The following is a 17,218-nucleotide window of genomic DNA, read 5'->3' as shown; positions in this document are numbered from 1 at the left end:
ATGAAAACGTAAAATTAAGTTTCATATTTTAAAAAAAGAAAACGTAAAATTTAGTTTCATATTTTTGCTACAAGGCCGCTGAAAAAAAGAAAACGTAAAATTTAGGTTCATATTTTAAAAAAGAAAACGTAAAATTTAGTTTCATATTTTAAAAAAAGAAAACGCAAAATTTAGTTTAATATTTTTGCTACAAGGCCGCTGAAAAAAAAAGAAAACGTAAAATTAAGGTTCATATTTTTAAAAAAAGAAAACGTAAAATTTAGTTTCATATTTTAAAAAAAGAAAACGTAAAATTTAGTTTCATATTTTAAAAAAAGAAAACGCAAAATTTAGTTTCATATTTTTGCTACAAGGCCGCTGAAAAAAAGAAAACGTAAAATTTAGTTTCATATTTTAAAAAAGAAAACGTAAAATTTAGTTTCATATTTTAAAAAAAGAAAACGTAAAATTTAGTTTCATATTTAAAAAAGAAAACGTAAAATTTAGGTTCATATTTAAAAAAAAGAAAACGTAAAATTTAGTTTCATATTTTAAAAAAAGAAAACGTAAAATTTAGTTTCATATTTTAAAAAAAGAAAACGTAAAATTTAGGTTCATATTTTAAAAAAAGAAAACGTAAAATTTAGTTTCATATTTTAAAAAAAGAAAACGCAAAATTTAGTTTAATATTTTTGCTACAAGGCCGCTGAAAAAAAGAAAACATAAAATTTAGTTTCATATTTAAAGAAAAGAAAACGCAAAATTTAGTTTCATATTTTAAAAAAAGAAAACGTAAAATTAAGTTTCATATTTTAAAAAAAGAAAACGTAAAATTTAGGTTCATATTTTAAAAAAGAAAACGTAAAATTTAGTTTCATATTTTATAAAAGAAAACGTAAAATTTAGTTTTATATTTTAAAAATAGAAAACGCAAAATTTAGTTTTATATTTTTGCTACAAGGCCGCTGAAAAAAAGAAAACGTAAAATTTAGTTTCATATTTAAAAAAGAAAACGTAAAATTTAGTTTCATATTTTAAAAAAAGAAAACGTAAAATTTAGTTTCATATTTTAAAAAAGAAAACGTAAAATTTAGTTTCATATTTTAAAAAAAGAAAACGTAAAATTTAGTTTCATATTTTAAAAAAAGAAAACGTAAAATTTAGGTTCATATTTTAAAAAAAGAAAACGTAAAATTTAGGTTCATATTTTAAAAAAAGGAAACGTAAAATTTAGTTTCATATTTTAAAAAAAGAAAACGTAAAATTTAGGTTCATATTTTAAAAAAAGAAAACGAAAAATGTAGGTTTATATTTTAAAAAAAGAAAACGTAAAATGTAGGTTCATATTTAAAAAAAAGAAAATTTAAAATTTAGGTTCATATTTTAAAAAAAGAAAACGTAAAATTTAGGTTCATATTTTAAAAAAAGAAAACGTAAAATTTAGGTTCATATTTTAAAAAAAGAAAACGTAAAATTTAGGTTCATATTTTAAAAAAAGAAAATTTAAAATTTAGGTTCATATTTTAAAAAAAGAAAACGTAAAATTTAGGTTCATATTTTAAAAAAAGAAAATTTAAAATTTAGGTTCATATTTTAAAAAAAGAAAACGTAAAATTTAGGTTCATATTTAAAAAAAAGAAAATTGAAAATTTAGGTTCATATTTTAAAAAAAGAAAACGTAAAATTTAGGTTCATATTTTTAAATAAGAAAACGCAAAATTTAGGTTCATGTTTTACTACATTACCGTTGAAAAAAATACAAAACTTAGTTTCATACGTTTGCTACATGACCGCTGGAAAAAAAAAATTAATTTCATATTTTTGCTTCATGACCGCTGGAGAAAAACAAAAAACAAACAAACAAAAAAAAAACACAGAACTTACTTTCATATTTTGCGACAGAATCTTTCCGCTAAGGCAGATTTACATATTAAGTAAATATGCATGTGTGTTATATTTTGAGTGGTCTCTGAAATAACTTTACCAGATGTCGTTTATTGGGAATGCCATGTCAACGAGTTCATGTCATGTTTTTACTGCGCATGTGCGGATAATAATTGCCTCGTTTATGTTTGCGTAGATGTTTTCTATGCGCTTTTCTGAGACAAATGTTTTTGCACAATAATGTCATTGGAGCGTTTCGTCTTTCTATTTCGTTGACAGCATAAGTTTCCGTCATTTCTTTGTCAATGTTACATCATATATAAACAGTTGCGCCAAACTATATTATCATCATATAATATTATACTAACTTTAACTACACGACTCAAAACCGTTAAGCCAACGTTTCTATATTGAACGACGTGTCTTAAATACGTTTCCAGACTTTTTGTACAGGCATTTATAATTGTCTTGGACGATTAAAACATTCATTTTATTATTGCGATATATCTTATACGACGACTGACCAATTTTTATGATTTCAAGTTCAAATGAACAGCTACAGCAGGAATTTGAATACACTCTACTGCAGCCTGATTGTGACACTTGGTGAATTTCGAAAATGCAATCTGGACGTGAGAACACTTTAGAAAAACGATATACAGACATTAAGTGCACAGTTTGATGTCAGTGTGAGAACTGTACGCACTATTATTCGCGAGGAATTGGCGATGCGGAAGATTTGCGTGAAGTCTGACCCACGGGTGTAAAGATGGTTGTTTGGTTGTTTTTGTTTTACGGCATATCAACCCTTTTCGGGTATTTAATGCCGAATCCAGTGATTTTGAAGAACAATAATTTAATAGAATATATTTGTTGTTTCCACGTCGGTTTCTATTCAATCCATAGTTGGGACCTTAACAGGTACTACCAGTCCGGGTCAGAGTGGACCTGGGAGCAACGGCAATTAAAGGGTGGCTCCACACTCCCAAAGCCCGCAAGCTGGGGCGTCACCATCGGATATAGATTAAGGTCATATCCAGGACCGCGGATGTAAAGAGAAGATCAGAAAGAAAGGTATTATCATGGGTATGACGACAGTTCCTCGTCTTGCCTATAGTTCAGGCATTTTGTTCGTGACTTTTGCTTTTCTCTAAGCTTAATGAAAACATTAGAGGCTGTCTTTATCAGACAATTGAGGAGATGAAAGAGGGTGTACAGGCTCACGAAGGAGGACTTCCATGCGGCCTTCCAGACGTTGTTGGAATGGTACAACAAGTGTATTGCAGCCGGAGGAGATTACTTCGAAGGCGACTAGAGTTTTATTTGTGTACTATTAATAAAAGTGCCCATACGAAAAAAGTCTGGAAACTTATTGAAGGCGCCTCGTACATTTAATAATCATATTGTTTTTTTTTCTATTTTTTTTGTTTTGTTTTTTTTTGTTTTGTTTTTTTGTTTTTTGTTTTTTGTTTTTTTTTGTGTGTTTTTTTTTTTAGAAAATCACTATATACTTTCTTTTATTTTTAACTTTTGAAATCACGACTTTATAATAATATATACGAAATCTGGATAAATTAAAATATCATATTTAAGCGTATTTTACGACCGGTCAAAACCGGGCGCCACCCCCTCGCTAGTAACTTATTTATGTTATTCGTGTAGCGAGACAGCACTACTATCAAACGAAAAATAAAATGTCTCGTTCCCTTTGCTTGTCTTTATGGTGGAGAACCCACTTAGACCCTAGATGGGTGATAACGTGAGGTCATGGAAAGCAGGGGACTGATGTAATACAGAAGTAAACAGAAATAATTCTGTTCATGGTTTCGTATCTCATTGTGCTTGGCAGAAGATCCCTTTAGGACACTCGCCCATTATGAGCTCTGCTCGGACAGAAAGAAGCTGCAACCTACTGTCTGTAAAGCTGCAAAGAAATCTATGGCAATCCATAGCGAATCTTTATTACAGAAAGAGCGTGAATACGGTTCTGAATCAGAACATCTCACTCGGTAAGGATTACCATGATGGACAGGTGGCACTTAATCATCATTAAACTACTCTCCGACAACCAGTAAAGAAAAACCCAAATAAAGATAGAATAAAACAACATAAAAATTATGAGCAACAATGAATTCATGAATGACTCGAGAAAGCAAGAGATACACGGAGAGCCATACCCGTCAATGTTTGTACCAAGCCAACACTTAATTTTATGAATATACAGGCTGGTCGCTAGAAAAGCGGGAAATTTGTCGAACAATGATTTAGTTTTTACAAAAAGTAGTTTTTACAAAGTTTTTCAAACAAAAATGTTATATTATAATCATAGATACTCAAAATGTCGTCCGTGTACATCACTGCAGCGTCAGACAACGATTTATTTTTACAACACTCACATGGCACCAATCATAAAATAGCAGTCACGCATTTTATTTATGATCTAAGCTGACCTTCAAATTTCCCGCTTTTCTGGCGACCACGCTGTATGTTCTCCCCGACAGATTTCCTTCAATTTACTTATTACAAGTATGTCTACCCACAAGTGTACGTACATTGGGTGAATATAAGGCAGATTTCGTTTCGTCTACTTGACGTTCAAACGACATGCCAAAGAAAGGGCGCGGCTTGTTTAAGTTGTGTTGTAAGACCGGAAAGCTCTTACGTCAGTGATCATATAACGCGTTCGTTGCAAGCAATTTCCGGTCATGTATTTGTTGTTTTGCGCTTAAGAATCTCTTCTATTTTAATTGTGCAGTTTTAATTCTTATATGCTTTAATGTAGAGTGATGTGGTTCTCAGTTGATTACCTGTGTCTAACTGTGTCAGACATATACTCGAGAGTCAAAACAATGAAAAGAATATGCTGTTGTCATAGTCCTAGTTATTATGATTTTACTCACTAGGAGTAGTCCCCCAACTCATCATCAAAGATTTCTCTTTGAGAAAAACCTGTGGCATTCTCTGGAATCTGGGTAACAACAAGTCTTTCCCGAGTTCCAGTACTTTCCGCATCTTTCGATAATCCTTGCAGATGAATTTACGTTATCGCAACAGCCGCTTAACTTTCATTCCCGTCTGTGTGCTTGTGCAGTCAGCATAAACCATATTCAGGGTTTAACCGGCTTCCTCCGAAAGAGGAAGTTTCATGGGAGTATGAAATTCACAAGCGCCCCCCTACCCCCGTTTGGGGAGATGACGACGTTAGGTTTTTGTAACTTTTTGTAGGGAGGTGTCGACGTCCTCCTACATACAGCACCTGGACTTCCCAAATTGGTCACCCATTTTAGTAATGACCAGGCTCAACGTTGCTTAACTTTGGTGATCTGATGGGAACCGGTGTGTCAACATGATTATGCTGTATTTGGATTTCCCGTAGGTGGCGATCATTGGTCTTCATTGGAATTTGGGTGGCAATAAGCATCCCCAAGGTTCCAGTCCTCTTTAAACTCATCAAGCGGAAGTCTAGTTAGTTCTTTATCTTCTTTGTCTTTCTATCTTCCGTGACACTTCTCGATTATTTGGTGTGGCCTCAGTTTATAGTGACACACACAATTGAAAAAAAAGAGCAATACGAAGGTAAGGCTGTAAGGGGAGTTAACTTACAATTATACACTTTCCGCTCATATATTTATTGTTTGACGCTTGAAGAACAATAAATACGAACGCTTTTCTTTACCATGTGGTATACAATAAAGCATGTGGCCAACTTGTTATCTAAAAATCCCCGAAAATTTAGGAACTTCTTTGTTTCGCTGTCACAAACGATTTTAACGATTACCTGATCTTGTTCATAGAGCTATTTTGAAATAGAAAACTGTAGTTGTCCGAAGAGAAGCACCAAGAACAATACTGAAAAAAATTGAGAAAAAGATTCGGAGAAATTGGAATCAGAGGAATGCATGAAAAGATACAAGGTATGAAAACTGCAGAAATATTAAGAAACACTCTGGCATTCAGAGGTTAAAACACATGAGGGACACCTAAGGGGGATATCGATCATACCAGTTATCATAGGTGTCACAGGACTTATGAAGAAGAACCTGAAGTCCTACCTAACTAATATTCCTGGTGAACCAAGTGCAAAAGAGATTCAGACAATTGCACTTAAGGGAACAGCGAGGATACTAAAAAGAGCTCTCGGTTGGTTTCAGTAAAAAAGCGGGGCAATGTTGGCAGCTGGTTTGGCTGCCCCATACCCAGCATTACAATATTCAAAGGAAGAAAAATAAAAAAAAATAAAAATAAAAATGTAAAAGTCCTACCTAACTAATATTCCTGGTGAACCAAGTGCAAAAGAGATTCAGACAATTGCACTTAAGGGAACAGCGAGGATACTAAAAAGAGCTCTCGGTTGGTTTCAATAAAAAAGCGGGGCAATGTAGGCAGCTGGTTTGGCTGCCCCATACCCAGCATTACAATCTTCAAAGGAAGAAAATGAAAAAAAAAGAAAAGTAAAACACAAAGGAACATTACCTTCTACTTGCCTTTTTGTTCGTTGTGTGTGTGTGTGTGTGTGTGTAAACTAAGGCCACACCAAATAATTGAGGAGTGCCACGGAAGATAGAAAGACAAAGGTTGGTTGGTTGTTTGGTTGTTTTTGTTTTTACGGCATATCAACCCTTTTCGGGTTATTTAATGCCGAATCCAAAGATTTTGAAGAAAATTTTTTTAATAGAATATATTTGTTGTTTTCAAGTCGGTTTCTATTCAACCCATAGTTGGCACCCTAACAGGTACTACCACTCCAGGTCAGAGTGGACCTGGGAGCAATGGGAATTAAAGGGTGGCTCCACACTCCCCAAAGCCCACAAGCTGGGGCCTCACCACTGGATATAGTTTAAGGTCATATCTAGGACCCCCATTGAGGGACTTTTAGCCTCTGCAGGGGGGGGGGGCCAGTCGGTGTATTCTAATGCCCCACCGACAGGACCAGAAAGACGAAGGAGAGAAAGCATAGCCAGACCTCCGCTTGATGAGTGTAAAGAGGGCTGGAACTTTGAGGAGGCTTATTGCCACCCAAATTCCAATGAAGACCAATGGTCGCCACCTACGGAAAATTAAAATTAAGCGGCTGTTGCGATAACACAAATTCATCTGCAAGGGTTATCGAAACCTGATAATTAGGGACCGTTTTAGATACCCATATCAAGCTCTCTTCAGATACTCCTCTATTTTTATGGATATAAAATAAGGAAAAAAAAAGATGAGTATTGGCTGAAGAGGGCTTTATATGAGTATCTAAAACAGCTCTAATTATCAGGTTTGAAACAAACGGTACCGATGACTTATCTAAACTTTCTGTAAATAAAACATAAATAATACGCTCTTATTTTCGGAGTTTTACTTATAATAGAACACCCTGCTGGAAACCGTTTTTCCAAAAGATATAACGAATTATATATATATATATATATATATATATATATATATATATATATATATATATATATATATATATATATATTTATATATATACACATATAAATATATATAATTATATATATAATGAAATAAATAAATTATTTCTTTGTTCTCATGTATATATATATATGAGAACAAAGAATTAATTTATTTATTTCATTATATATATAATTATATATATATTTATATGTATATATATATATATAAATAAACATATTACAGATATATATATGTGTGTGTGTGTGTGTTTCGTGGTTAAATTTTAAATTCTGTAAAAACAACATATAGAGACATATATTCGATTTAAGAATTTACTGCTTGACAAAAATAATATATAGAAGGGGTTAATTAATTTACTTAATCCATGGATTTTCATCAGAGGAAATGAAATGCGGTCAGCAAAATGTTCAGCTGCGAATGGACGCTATTTTGTCTCTATATGTTGTTTCTTCAGAATTTAGAATTTAACCACGAAACTTATATATTGCTCTATTCTTAAATATTGAGCTTTTCCTTTTTGGCTAGGATCTCCTTGAAAGTATTACTTTCATATAGTAATATCTATCAGGATTTTCCATCTGAATTCTATCAGTGTCTTATATATATATATTAAAAATAGTTTCATGTTCGCATCAAAACAAGGGATATTGCCACTGGTGTGTAAGGGGTTATAATGATAAGGGGCCGAGCGTTAGAGGTTCAACCTGGAGTAGGGGAGGGGATTGACAGCTAAAAGTTCCGCTTGCAGTCATTGTTTGTGGAACAATGGTGACATGTTTCACGCTGTGCGGAGATGGCGATCGCGATTAACGTTCGTCGTTAGCTTTCACGGATGTAAAAGAACCCGGAAATAACAGAAAGGCAGTATTATTGTTTAATTGCTGTTACTCACTGGAAAACACATAAATGAGAGGCTAGTCCAGTTAGATGGAACCAATGACCTTGTAACTTTCGTGAGGATACTTGTACTCAAAAGCGATCGTCTTTTCATCACGCGATTTATCGCTGCAGTTAAGATTCCTCGGGAATGTAGTATGTAAACAATAATGAGGTATTTTTTATTTCATTATTAAATAATGGATTCTTGATTCGCCATTAAATGACGACTCACGTGCCGTGTCAATATTTTTAGCCCTGACATGAGCGTGACGTCATAGAATTGAATGCATACATAGGCATGAAATTCTGAAGGAAGAAGGTAGATGAGAATAGGGAAATAAATGGAGAATACGCGTGTTTTATTAAGAACCCGTTTTGTCTGGTTCCGTGTTTTGAGAACCAGCTGTCTGATGCCGTATATTAAGCGTCAGTTCTGTCTGGTTCCGTGTATTGAGAGCCAGCTGTGTCTGCTGGTGCATATTTTGAGCTACCTATGTTTTATGCCGTGTATTGAGAGGCAGCTGTGTATGGTACGGTGTATTGAAAGCCGGTTGTCTCTGGTTCCGTGTATTGAGAGCCAACTATGTTGGGTTCCGTTTATTCAGAGCCACCTAGTACCGCATATTGCTAACCAGTTCCATCTCGTGTTATGTATTGAGAACCGATCGATGTGGCGGTCCTAGAGAAAAGAGCAACCTTATAATTATGCATACACGCGCACCTGTGCAATATATATAGAGTGTATTTCAGTATTTTATTTTAAGAGAAACAATAAATTATTCGATTATTTATGAAATAGCATATACACTTTTTTCATTTAATAGTAATTATAAATCAGTTTGACCTTCAATTTTTTAGATGATCAAAAGTGGCAACAAAAAGAAATGAGCATTATAACCTAGATAGTAAAGTGGTGGAGGGCAAGAGTGTGGTTAGATGTTATATTTCCTGTTCGACTTCGACTATTTTGATGATTTAAAGCTGGGAACTTCTATAAACATTATTCACAAAACGTCAACTATTCATCAGGCCAACTATTCGTCTGGCCTTCATCAGGTGGTAACCGCGATGGATAGGAACTTCGAGTCTCCTAACTGCATTCTCAGCAATTACTGCCATCCATAGTTGATGTCGTCTCACCACGTTTTGGCCAAGTAAGCCTCTGGCCAGCTTTGGGTAGGATTGAAACCACTTTCTTCAGATCATGCTAATCTGAAACCATAGAGATGCAACGTCTCTATCAACTGTGCTACGAACCCTGAAGGGCGATCAAGGTTGGATATTTTATCTTATAAATACACAGATGGCAGTGATTGCTGAGAATGCAGTTAGGAGATTCGAAGTTTCTATCCGTCGCGGTTACCACCTGACGAAGGCCAGAGGAATAGTTGGCCGAAACGTCGTGAAACAACAACTAATAAAGATGAGAATAATAGTCCGCAATAAATAAATTAATAGTGACTACGTTTAATTTAAACGTTTCGAACTTCCGGTCGAAGATGGAGATATCGGCTAAAACGTCACGTTTTTTTTAACCTTTCTTTTTCTTCTTCGCGTCACATGTTCGAGCCTACCTGCCAACTACCGCTTTTTTAACACCTCTGCCTACTGTTGTTTTGATTTTACACGCTACTACCACGTTTTTGACACCACCAGGTAATACATATACTCAAAATATTAGGAAAAAATACGTATAAAATTTAAATTTAACATAAAATCCAGCTTCACTTTATTTTCTCAATCTCACAATACAAGGGGAGATAAATCAGTGTGTCATTTAACCATTTTATAATGAACAGTAAATCGGTAAAGTACGAGAAAACTGGTTTATGTTTTAAACTAGCAGAGAACCCGACGTTGCCCGAGATTAAATATCATCGAAATCAGTTAAATCGCCCATTTTTTAATTGATTGCCTAATCTAATTGGGATCCAATGCGGTACACCTGAAGGAAGCTTTACATTGCACTGTAGAGAACCTACTGTTTATTTTATAAAATCATTTTTGTATATAATGGCTTGCATTAAAGTTTAAATCAGTCAAGTATAATGGTACTATTGTGCTCTAAAAAGAAACATTAATTTCGAACGCGCCCATGTCATACCAAAGAACCTACTGTTGATTGTATATGCCTGGTTTTATTGCTTGTGCGGTGATAATGTCTTGAGGACATCGAAAATAGATATCCATGCATACACTCTTTTTGCATACAATTGAAGACTCTTCTTCGTTTTTCTATCAAAGATAGAGAGAGAGGAAGAAGAAAAAGAGAGAGGGAGAGAGAGACAAAGAAAGTGAGAGAGACGGAGATAAAAGAAGAGAAACCGAAGATAAAGAACAGATAAAGGCTAATTTTTTTTTAATTTATGTTCAGTTTCATCGTATTTTCGTCGATCAGCCATTAAAATGAAAGTAAATACTCATAAGCAAGGGGAGATAAGTCAGTCTGTTATTGATCAAGGCTATAATGAATGGCGAATTGGAAACTACGATGAAAGTTTTGTGTTTAATTAAAATTCTACACGATAATTTTTTACTAATTTTTGGAGTCGATAAATAGTTTTGTCTGATACGTAAATATATCAATAATTTTTATTTGGAAATGCGATTTTTAACTTTAATACTAAATGTATAAGCACTCTGTGTCCTCTTAATCGAATTGTAGTGAATTATTTTTTCTTGCTATTGAACAAAGCTTGCAGGATAGATATGCATGCGATCAATCTTTCTACATTCAATCCTATTTCGTTTTTGTACAAAGAATAGGAAGTGGGGGAAAGAGAGAGAGACAGAGACAGAGAGACATAGACAGACGGACAGACAGACAGACAGACAGAAAAAAGGTAGAGAGACAGACAGACAGAAAGACAGTGGCAGACAAAAAGAGACAGAAAGAAAAAGAGTCAGAGACATAAGCAGTAACACAGAGAGGGAAAGACTGACAAAAAAGACAGAGGGAAATATAGATAGATACAAATACAGAGAGAGACAGAAAGAGAGACACAGTGAGAGACAAAGAGCGACAGAGACAGAGAGAGGCAAAAGGAAAGACAGACAGAAAGACACAGAGAAAGAGAGAGGAAGAGACAGAGAGAGATAAAGATAGATACAAAGAACCAGAGAGAGACAGAGAGATAGGGAGAAAGAGACTGAGAGAAATAGATAGAGAGTGACATAGAGAAAAAGAGAGAGAAAAAGATTGGTTGGTTGTTTTTGTTTTACGGTATATCAACCCTTTTCAGGTTATTTAATGCAGAATCCAGTTATTTTGAAGAAAATTTTTTAATAGAATATATTTGTTTGTTTTTTTCAAGTCGGTTTCTATTTAACCTATAACTGGGACCCTTAGGGGTGCAGTGACAATTAAAGGGTGGCTCCACATTCCCCACAGCCCGCAAGCTGGAGCCTCACCACTGGATATAGTTTAAGGTCATATCCAGGACCAAGAGAAAAAGAGATAGAGAAAGAGACACAAAGAGAGACAAATATTTAGACAGAGAGATGCAGAAAGAGACACAGAGCTACAGGGAAGAGATGCGGGAAGAGTGATACATAAAAAGAGAGACAGGAAGAAAGTAAGAGAGAGATATATATATATATATATATATACAGAGGGAGAGAGAGAGGGAAGAAGGAGAAAAAGAGGGATACTGAGGAAGATCAACTAAACAGAAATCCTAATTTTTTTTTGTTTTATGAAGATTAATTTACTTCGTATACTTTTTTCTGGTTTGAACCCAATCTAACCAGAGCCAAATCAGTAAAAAAAAAGTATCACGTTTTCCTCGCTTAAATTAAATTTCTAAAAAATGTTATTCAAGCGTTTACTATATTTAGAGAATATAACGTTAAATTTTAGAATCAGGAATTCTCTTGTAAGACGTCATAGCTCAAAGCCACCAATATCTTGCAGACTCTCAAAAAACATTCACCCCTCCTTTTCCCAACCGGAATTGCTCAGAATTCGGTAACGTCACCGCTTTCCTTCTCTATTTACTCAGGATGTCTGCGACACTACCCACACAATTCTATGTCTTTTACCGACATCCGTATACATAAACTAGCGGAAGTACCCTTTCTACGCCGGTTTAAAAGTTGACACGTGTATTAGTGCTTCTCGTATCTATTGATTGAGTAGTTGCCATAGCTAACAAGTTCGTTGGATTATTGGTAAGCCAAATTAGGCACATTGTGAGTGTTTCCGCAGTGATGTAAGTACGTGATAAAATGTGAGTAATACTTCAACGTGATTGTTTCATTCGAACCGTGTCGTTCGTTTCAATCATTCGGACCCGCACCTTGTTTGGTACCGTCGCAGGGACAAACAAACAAAAAAGGACATAAAAATACGACTCAGCATTAGGTGAATACAAAACAACATTTATTCTAGTAATTTCTGACAACGCACTTCACTGTGTTTCAAAATATAAGTCACGTGTTGAACATGCTTGTCGAGACGCTCTTTCACGCACGTGTCTTTGGTGTCGCTTGCTGTTCAGCTTTTCCGACCACCCGGAGCATTTGCCCTTTCGCTGCATCCAAGTCAAAACATTCTCGTGACGTCAGCTTAATTTGCATATGTGCTAAGACTGCTACTATCATTTTCGCTAGTCAGATGTTATAGGGTGCTGCTGATTTTCTCATATGCGCCCCATATGCGGTCGGTTACAATAACAAGGGGCCGCTACGTTATAACAGCACAATGCATGTCTCTTGTCTTGAAAGACTTGCGTTATTTCTTCTTTTGTCTGGTTATATGAACACGAGTCTTTTTTTTTAATGGAGGTTTTATTTTTATGAGAAAGGTACATTTAGATTTGAACCCAATCTAACCAGAGCAACAAAAACAGAGAAAATGTGTTATTGTCCACAAAATTCCAGGATGTCTTTGCTCGTGGTCATATGCGTAAACTAAGAGAAGTGCTCTGTCGACACGGTTTAAAAGTTCACACATGTATTTTTTTTTAGTTATTTTCATCTTAAACAACTTAAGAACGTAAACGATATATCTGTTAACGTAACACTTAAATTTTGTATGTCAGTACAGCCAAAAAACAGGGAAGGAATTCCAAAGTCTAGCAGTCTGAGGGAAGAAACTATTAGCGTAAAAGGCTTTCCGGCATCTAAAGTTATCTACGGCGTAGGGGTGGGATTTTGCTGCTTGTCGGGATAGTCGAAAATATGCACATTGTTACGATGGAACAGAGTGGAGTGTTGTTGATAGGATGGTCTCAGATATGAAGGATTTTCTAGCACAATAGAGGGAGCCCATCTTCGTTACAGCAGCTTTGACAATATCCTCAATGTATTAATTCCAAATCATGTTACATGTAAATGTAAGGCAGTGGAGTCTTAATGTATTATTGCTTGTCGTAGCGATTGGTAAAGCACCGTTTGTTACCTTATAAGCAAACACAATTACATCGCTTGTCATCTCTTCATTTGATCCGTAATAAGAACACAAGTCTTTTTTTTAATGGAGGTTTTATTCGTATGAGAAATATTGATAAAAACCAAAAGATAGAGACACAGAGAGAGAGAGAGACAGAGAAAGATAGATAGAAAGGGGCAGTCTGCCTTAACGGATAATAATATATTATTCCACTTATTAGAGAAACAGGGAGAATATGTCTCTCGGTATTCGCACCCAAGTTATATGCAAGTGATTGGGATTTTGCAATCAGACTGATGTACAGACTGTCCAAAAAGTAACTGAAGGATGTTAGACTTAAATAGATTCCTTATTTTTGGTAAAATTTTTCAGAAATTTTAACGCAACTTGACTAAGATATAAGGAGGATTTTAACAAGAGAATGCAAAATTCAAACAATTTTTATTTATGAAAATAATCTCGTTTAGACGTTGCCCATTTTCAGCTTTGCATATTTTTGTTCCTTCCAAAACATTATCCATAACAGAATGCTGAATCTCTGGATTGCAATTTAATTCCCTTATTTCGTTCCTGATGCTTTCCTTCAGTTCTTGCAGTGTTTTTTTTTTGGAGGGGGTGTTACTATAGACACTGTCTGTAAGATATCCCCACAAGAAAAAGTCGGGGCTAGTCAAGTCTGGAGAACGTGGTGGTCATTTGATATTTCCACAGCGAGAGATAATATTGTCGCCAAATTGACCCCTGATTTTGGTAAAACGATTTCACAACTTGTTCAATGCTATACTTATCCAAAACTTATATTCCATATATTATTTATAAAATAGCTGAAATAAAGAAAATAATAATCATTGATGGTAAAATGACAAAGATTTTTAATCCTCCTGTGGCGTTTTGGGCAGTCTGTATTACCACACTTTTTATTTGTTGTAGTTTCTTTTCTGTTAAATATATGTTTCCCATTTATTGTTGTGTTATGTCCTTCTTCTGGACCCTTACGTGAACACAACAAAAACAGACAGGCACAAAGTCTGCAAAATCACTCCATGTATTGTGTAGCAGGGGGCTCATATTGGGGAGATATATAACGGGGTGATGACAATTTTGATGGGAAGACATATATCTATTACATCATGACGATGACTGTGACAAATCTTGGGGACTTCATATTATTAATACAGACTGCATGATAACAACAGTTCTAATACACGTATAGAGAGGAGGAGGAGATACTTCACTTATGATGGAGGGGGAGGACACATAATACTTGGAAAGAGTTCTGGACTGGGTGAACTATGAAGCAAGTTCTTTACAGATATAGAGAAGAGGGGACGCTTCACTTATGATGCTGGTGGGGGCACATGACTTGGACGGGGTTACACAAGAGTTCTTTACAAGATGATGATAAAACACATTTTCCTTTCATGTTGTAAGGAATGACGAGACAAACAGTTACACAACATAAATGGTGATTTCTTTATTCGTCTGATTGGCCAATCGATGACGTCAGAAATTCAAATTTGGATTTACATGATTTAATGTTCTACCCTTCGCTTCTAAGAGCTCTCCTCTCCAACTGACTATCTCTCACAGCTGTCGACTTTCAACCCTGTCTGATCAACTCCGCTGATCAGCTGACTGACTACTCAACTCTGTCTTCCAACTCCGAACCCACAGAATCCTATATTGAGACAACGCCTTTGTTCATGACGTATTAAAAAGCTTGCTGCATGTCTGAATACCCGTTATGAAAAAATTTCAAATGTTTACACCTAAAATTGGTTGAATAGTTTGCTAGAGACCGCAAAAGTCAAACATTTTGAACTTCGACCTCTTGGCAGCCAAATTTCGGCCAATCACTTATTTTATGTATGAATACACTTTATGTAAAATTCCAAATGCGTAGACCTAAAATTGGCTGAGTAATTTGGTAGAGACCGCAGAGGTTAATTTTTGTAAACTTTGATTCCAATTTTGAGCTCCTTAGCATTTATCGTTTAGGGCTCAGATCAAATTAAAACGTCTGATCCATGTCCAAGTAACCTACATCTAAAATTTTAAGTGTTTAGACCCAAAATTGGCGGAGGAGTTTGTTAGAGTTTTCAAGAGTTAAAACTGTGATCTATTGACAACCAAATTTATGGCCGAAAAGCGATTAGAAAGATTTTCCTAAATCTCAATACTCCTTATGTCAAATCTCGAGTCTGTAGACTAGAAAATTGAGTAGTCTTGAAGAGAAATGTACGCACACAGACACGCACACAGACACGCACACAGAGACAATTTCACTTTATGTATATACTAGTGGGGCTACCCAGCGTTGCCCGGGTGTTTGGGGGTGTGTATGTAGGAGACGGTGACCCTATTTTTATATTATAAAAAAAAACACGATGTTAAGAAAAATTGGAAAAAACCAATACAAAGCAAAACAGCGAACAACGTAAAAAAAAAAAAGGGGAAAAAAATGTTGTAAAAGTGAAAAAAAACGTTTAGGTAGAAAGACAGGTTCGAACCCGAAACATCAAGGCTAAGGTGAAAAAAAAATGCCCGACACGTTACGCCTACGCCAAAGAGACACACACACGAATAAAATTAAACCTTTAAAAACACTTGCAGGTGGTTGAAACTAACGCGAACGTTTTCTAGGTCAAACATGACGTCATTGTCGTAGTAGAAGGAGCAGAGAAAATGAAGGAACGATTTTAGGGTGAAGGAATTAATGTTTTTGGCCAATTTTTCGATATTTGTCAGGTGAAGGCGGGAACTTTAAAGTGAGACCTATCTGGCGAAAATCCGTGCCCCGTGTCGAAAGTTTTTGAGAAACATACAAGCACACATATACACACACATACATACATACATACATACATTTTCGCTTTTATATATATATATATATATATATATATATATATATATATATATATATATATATATATATATGTAGTCAGCTTCCATTAAATTATACGTTTTTAAAATCATATTAGATTCGTACTAGCTGACGTCATCGTGTTGTGACGCTATTAACAAAAACTGGTGGGAGTTAACAGTGCCAAACTGATGCCGTCAATAATGGATTCCGTCTTCTTCGAAACAGGACGATTGGCGTATATAATGGATAACGGCAAAAATAATGACGTCATCTATCAGATTCTTTCAGAAAGGGTCACATGCTGTGCACGAGACGAACTGTCAAAAAATTCGGGGAAGAGCCGTGTAGTAAACAATATTATTGTGCGTATTTTCGCGTTATGCTTTACCGAACGCCAGTCTAAACGAAACATGAAGCGTCATAACCGCATCTGGAGACAGGAGAGTATCAAACTACTACTACTACTACTACTACTACTACTACTACAAACAAACAAATTGTTTACTGTCCAAACATACATACATACATTCATACATAATAGCAGACCTTCCATCATTGCCCGGTCGTAAAATACGCTTAAATATAATTAATGTAGATTTCGTATTATTATATTATATATTGGACCCAATATATAGTAATGATTCAAAAAAAAATTTAATTAAAAAAAAATGACTCGTGCGCCACAAACTAGAATAGAAACTAAAACGTTTAGCTCACGATTTACTTTTTCCTTTGACCTTAATTCATTAAGTACAATGACATGTTTTCTGCAATGCGAAAAATTAAAACGTGAACCA

General features: G+C 35.0%; 1 long non-coding RNA gene and 1 pseudogene across 2 annotated transcripts in view; both read right to left on the bottom strand.

Moving 5' to 3' along the window:
- The window catches only part of LOC145247984 (uncharacterized), a 77,431-nt gene extending 75,139 nt beyond the window's left edge, over positions 1 to 2,292 (bottom strand). Inside the window, exon 1 of one of the 2 annotated variants that reach the window (XR_013863316.1) lies at positions 1,864 to 2,292. This is a non-coding gene — a long non-coding RNA (uncharacterized LOC145247984). The remainder of the gene's footprint in view (positions 1 to 1,863) is intronic. The other variant, XR_013863315.1, reaches the window with a different exon arrangement.
- A 2,815-nt stretch (positions 2,293 to 5,107) lies between these two features.
- On the bottom strand, positions 5,108 to 5,226 carry LOC145248423 (5S ribosomal RNA; annotated as a pseudogene).
- Positions 5,227 to 17,218: the final 11,992 nt, after the last annotated feature.

The sequence above is a fragment of the Euprymna scolopes genome, chromosome 26 (genome assembly GCF_053919585.1).
Source record: "Euprymna scolopes isolate OS-2025 chromosome 26, ASM5391958v1, whole genome shotgun sequence".
Classification (NCBI taxonomy): Eukaryota; Metazoa; Mollusca; class Cephalopoda; order Sepiida; family Sepiolidae; genus Euprymna; species Euprymna scolopes.
This window is presented reverse-complemented; position numbering and strand designations above follow the sequence as displayed.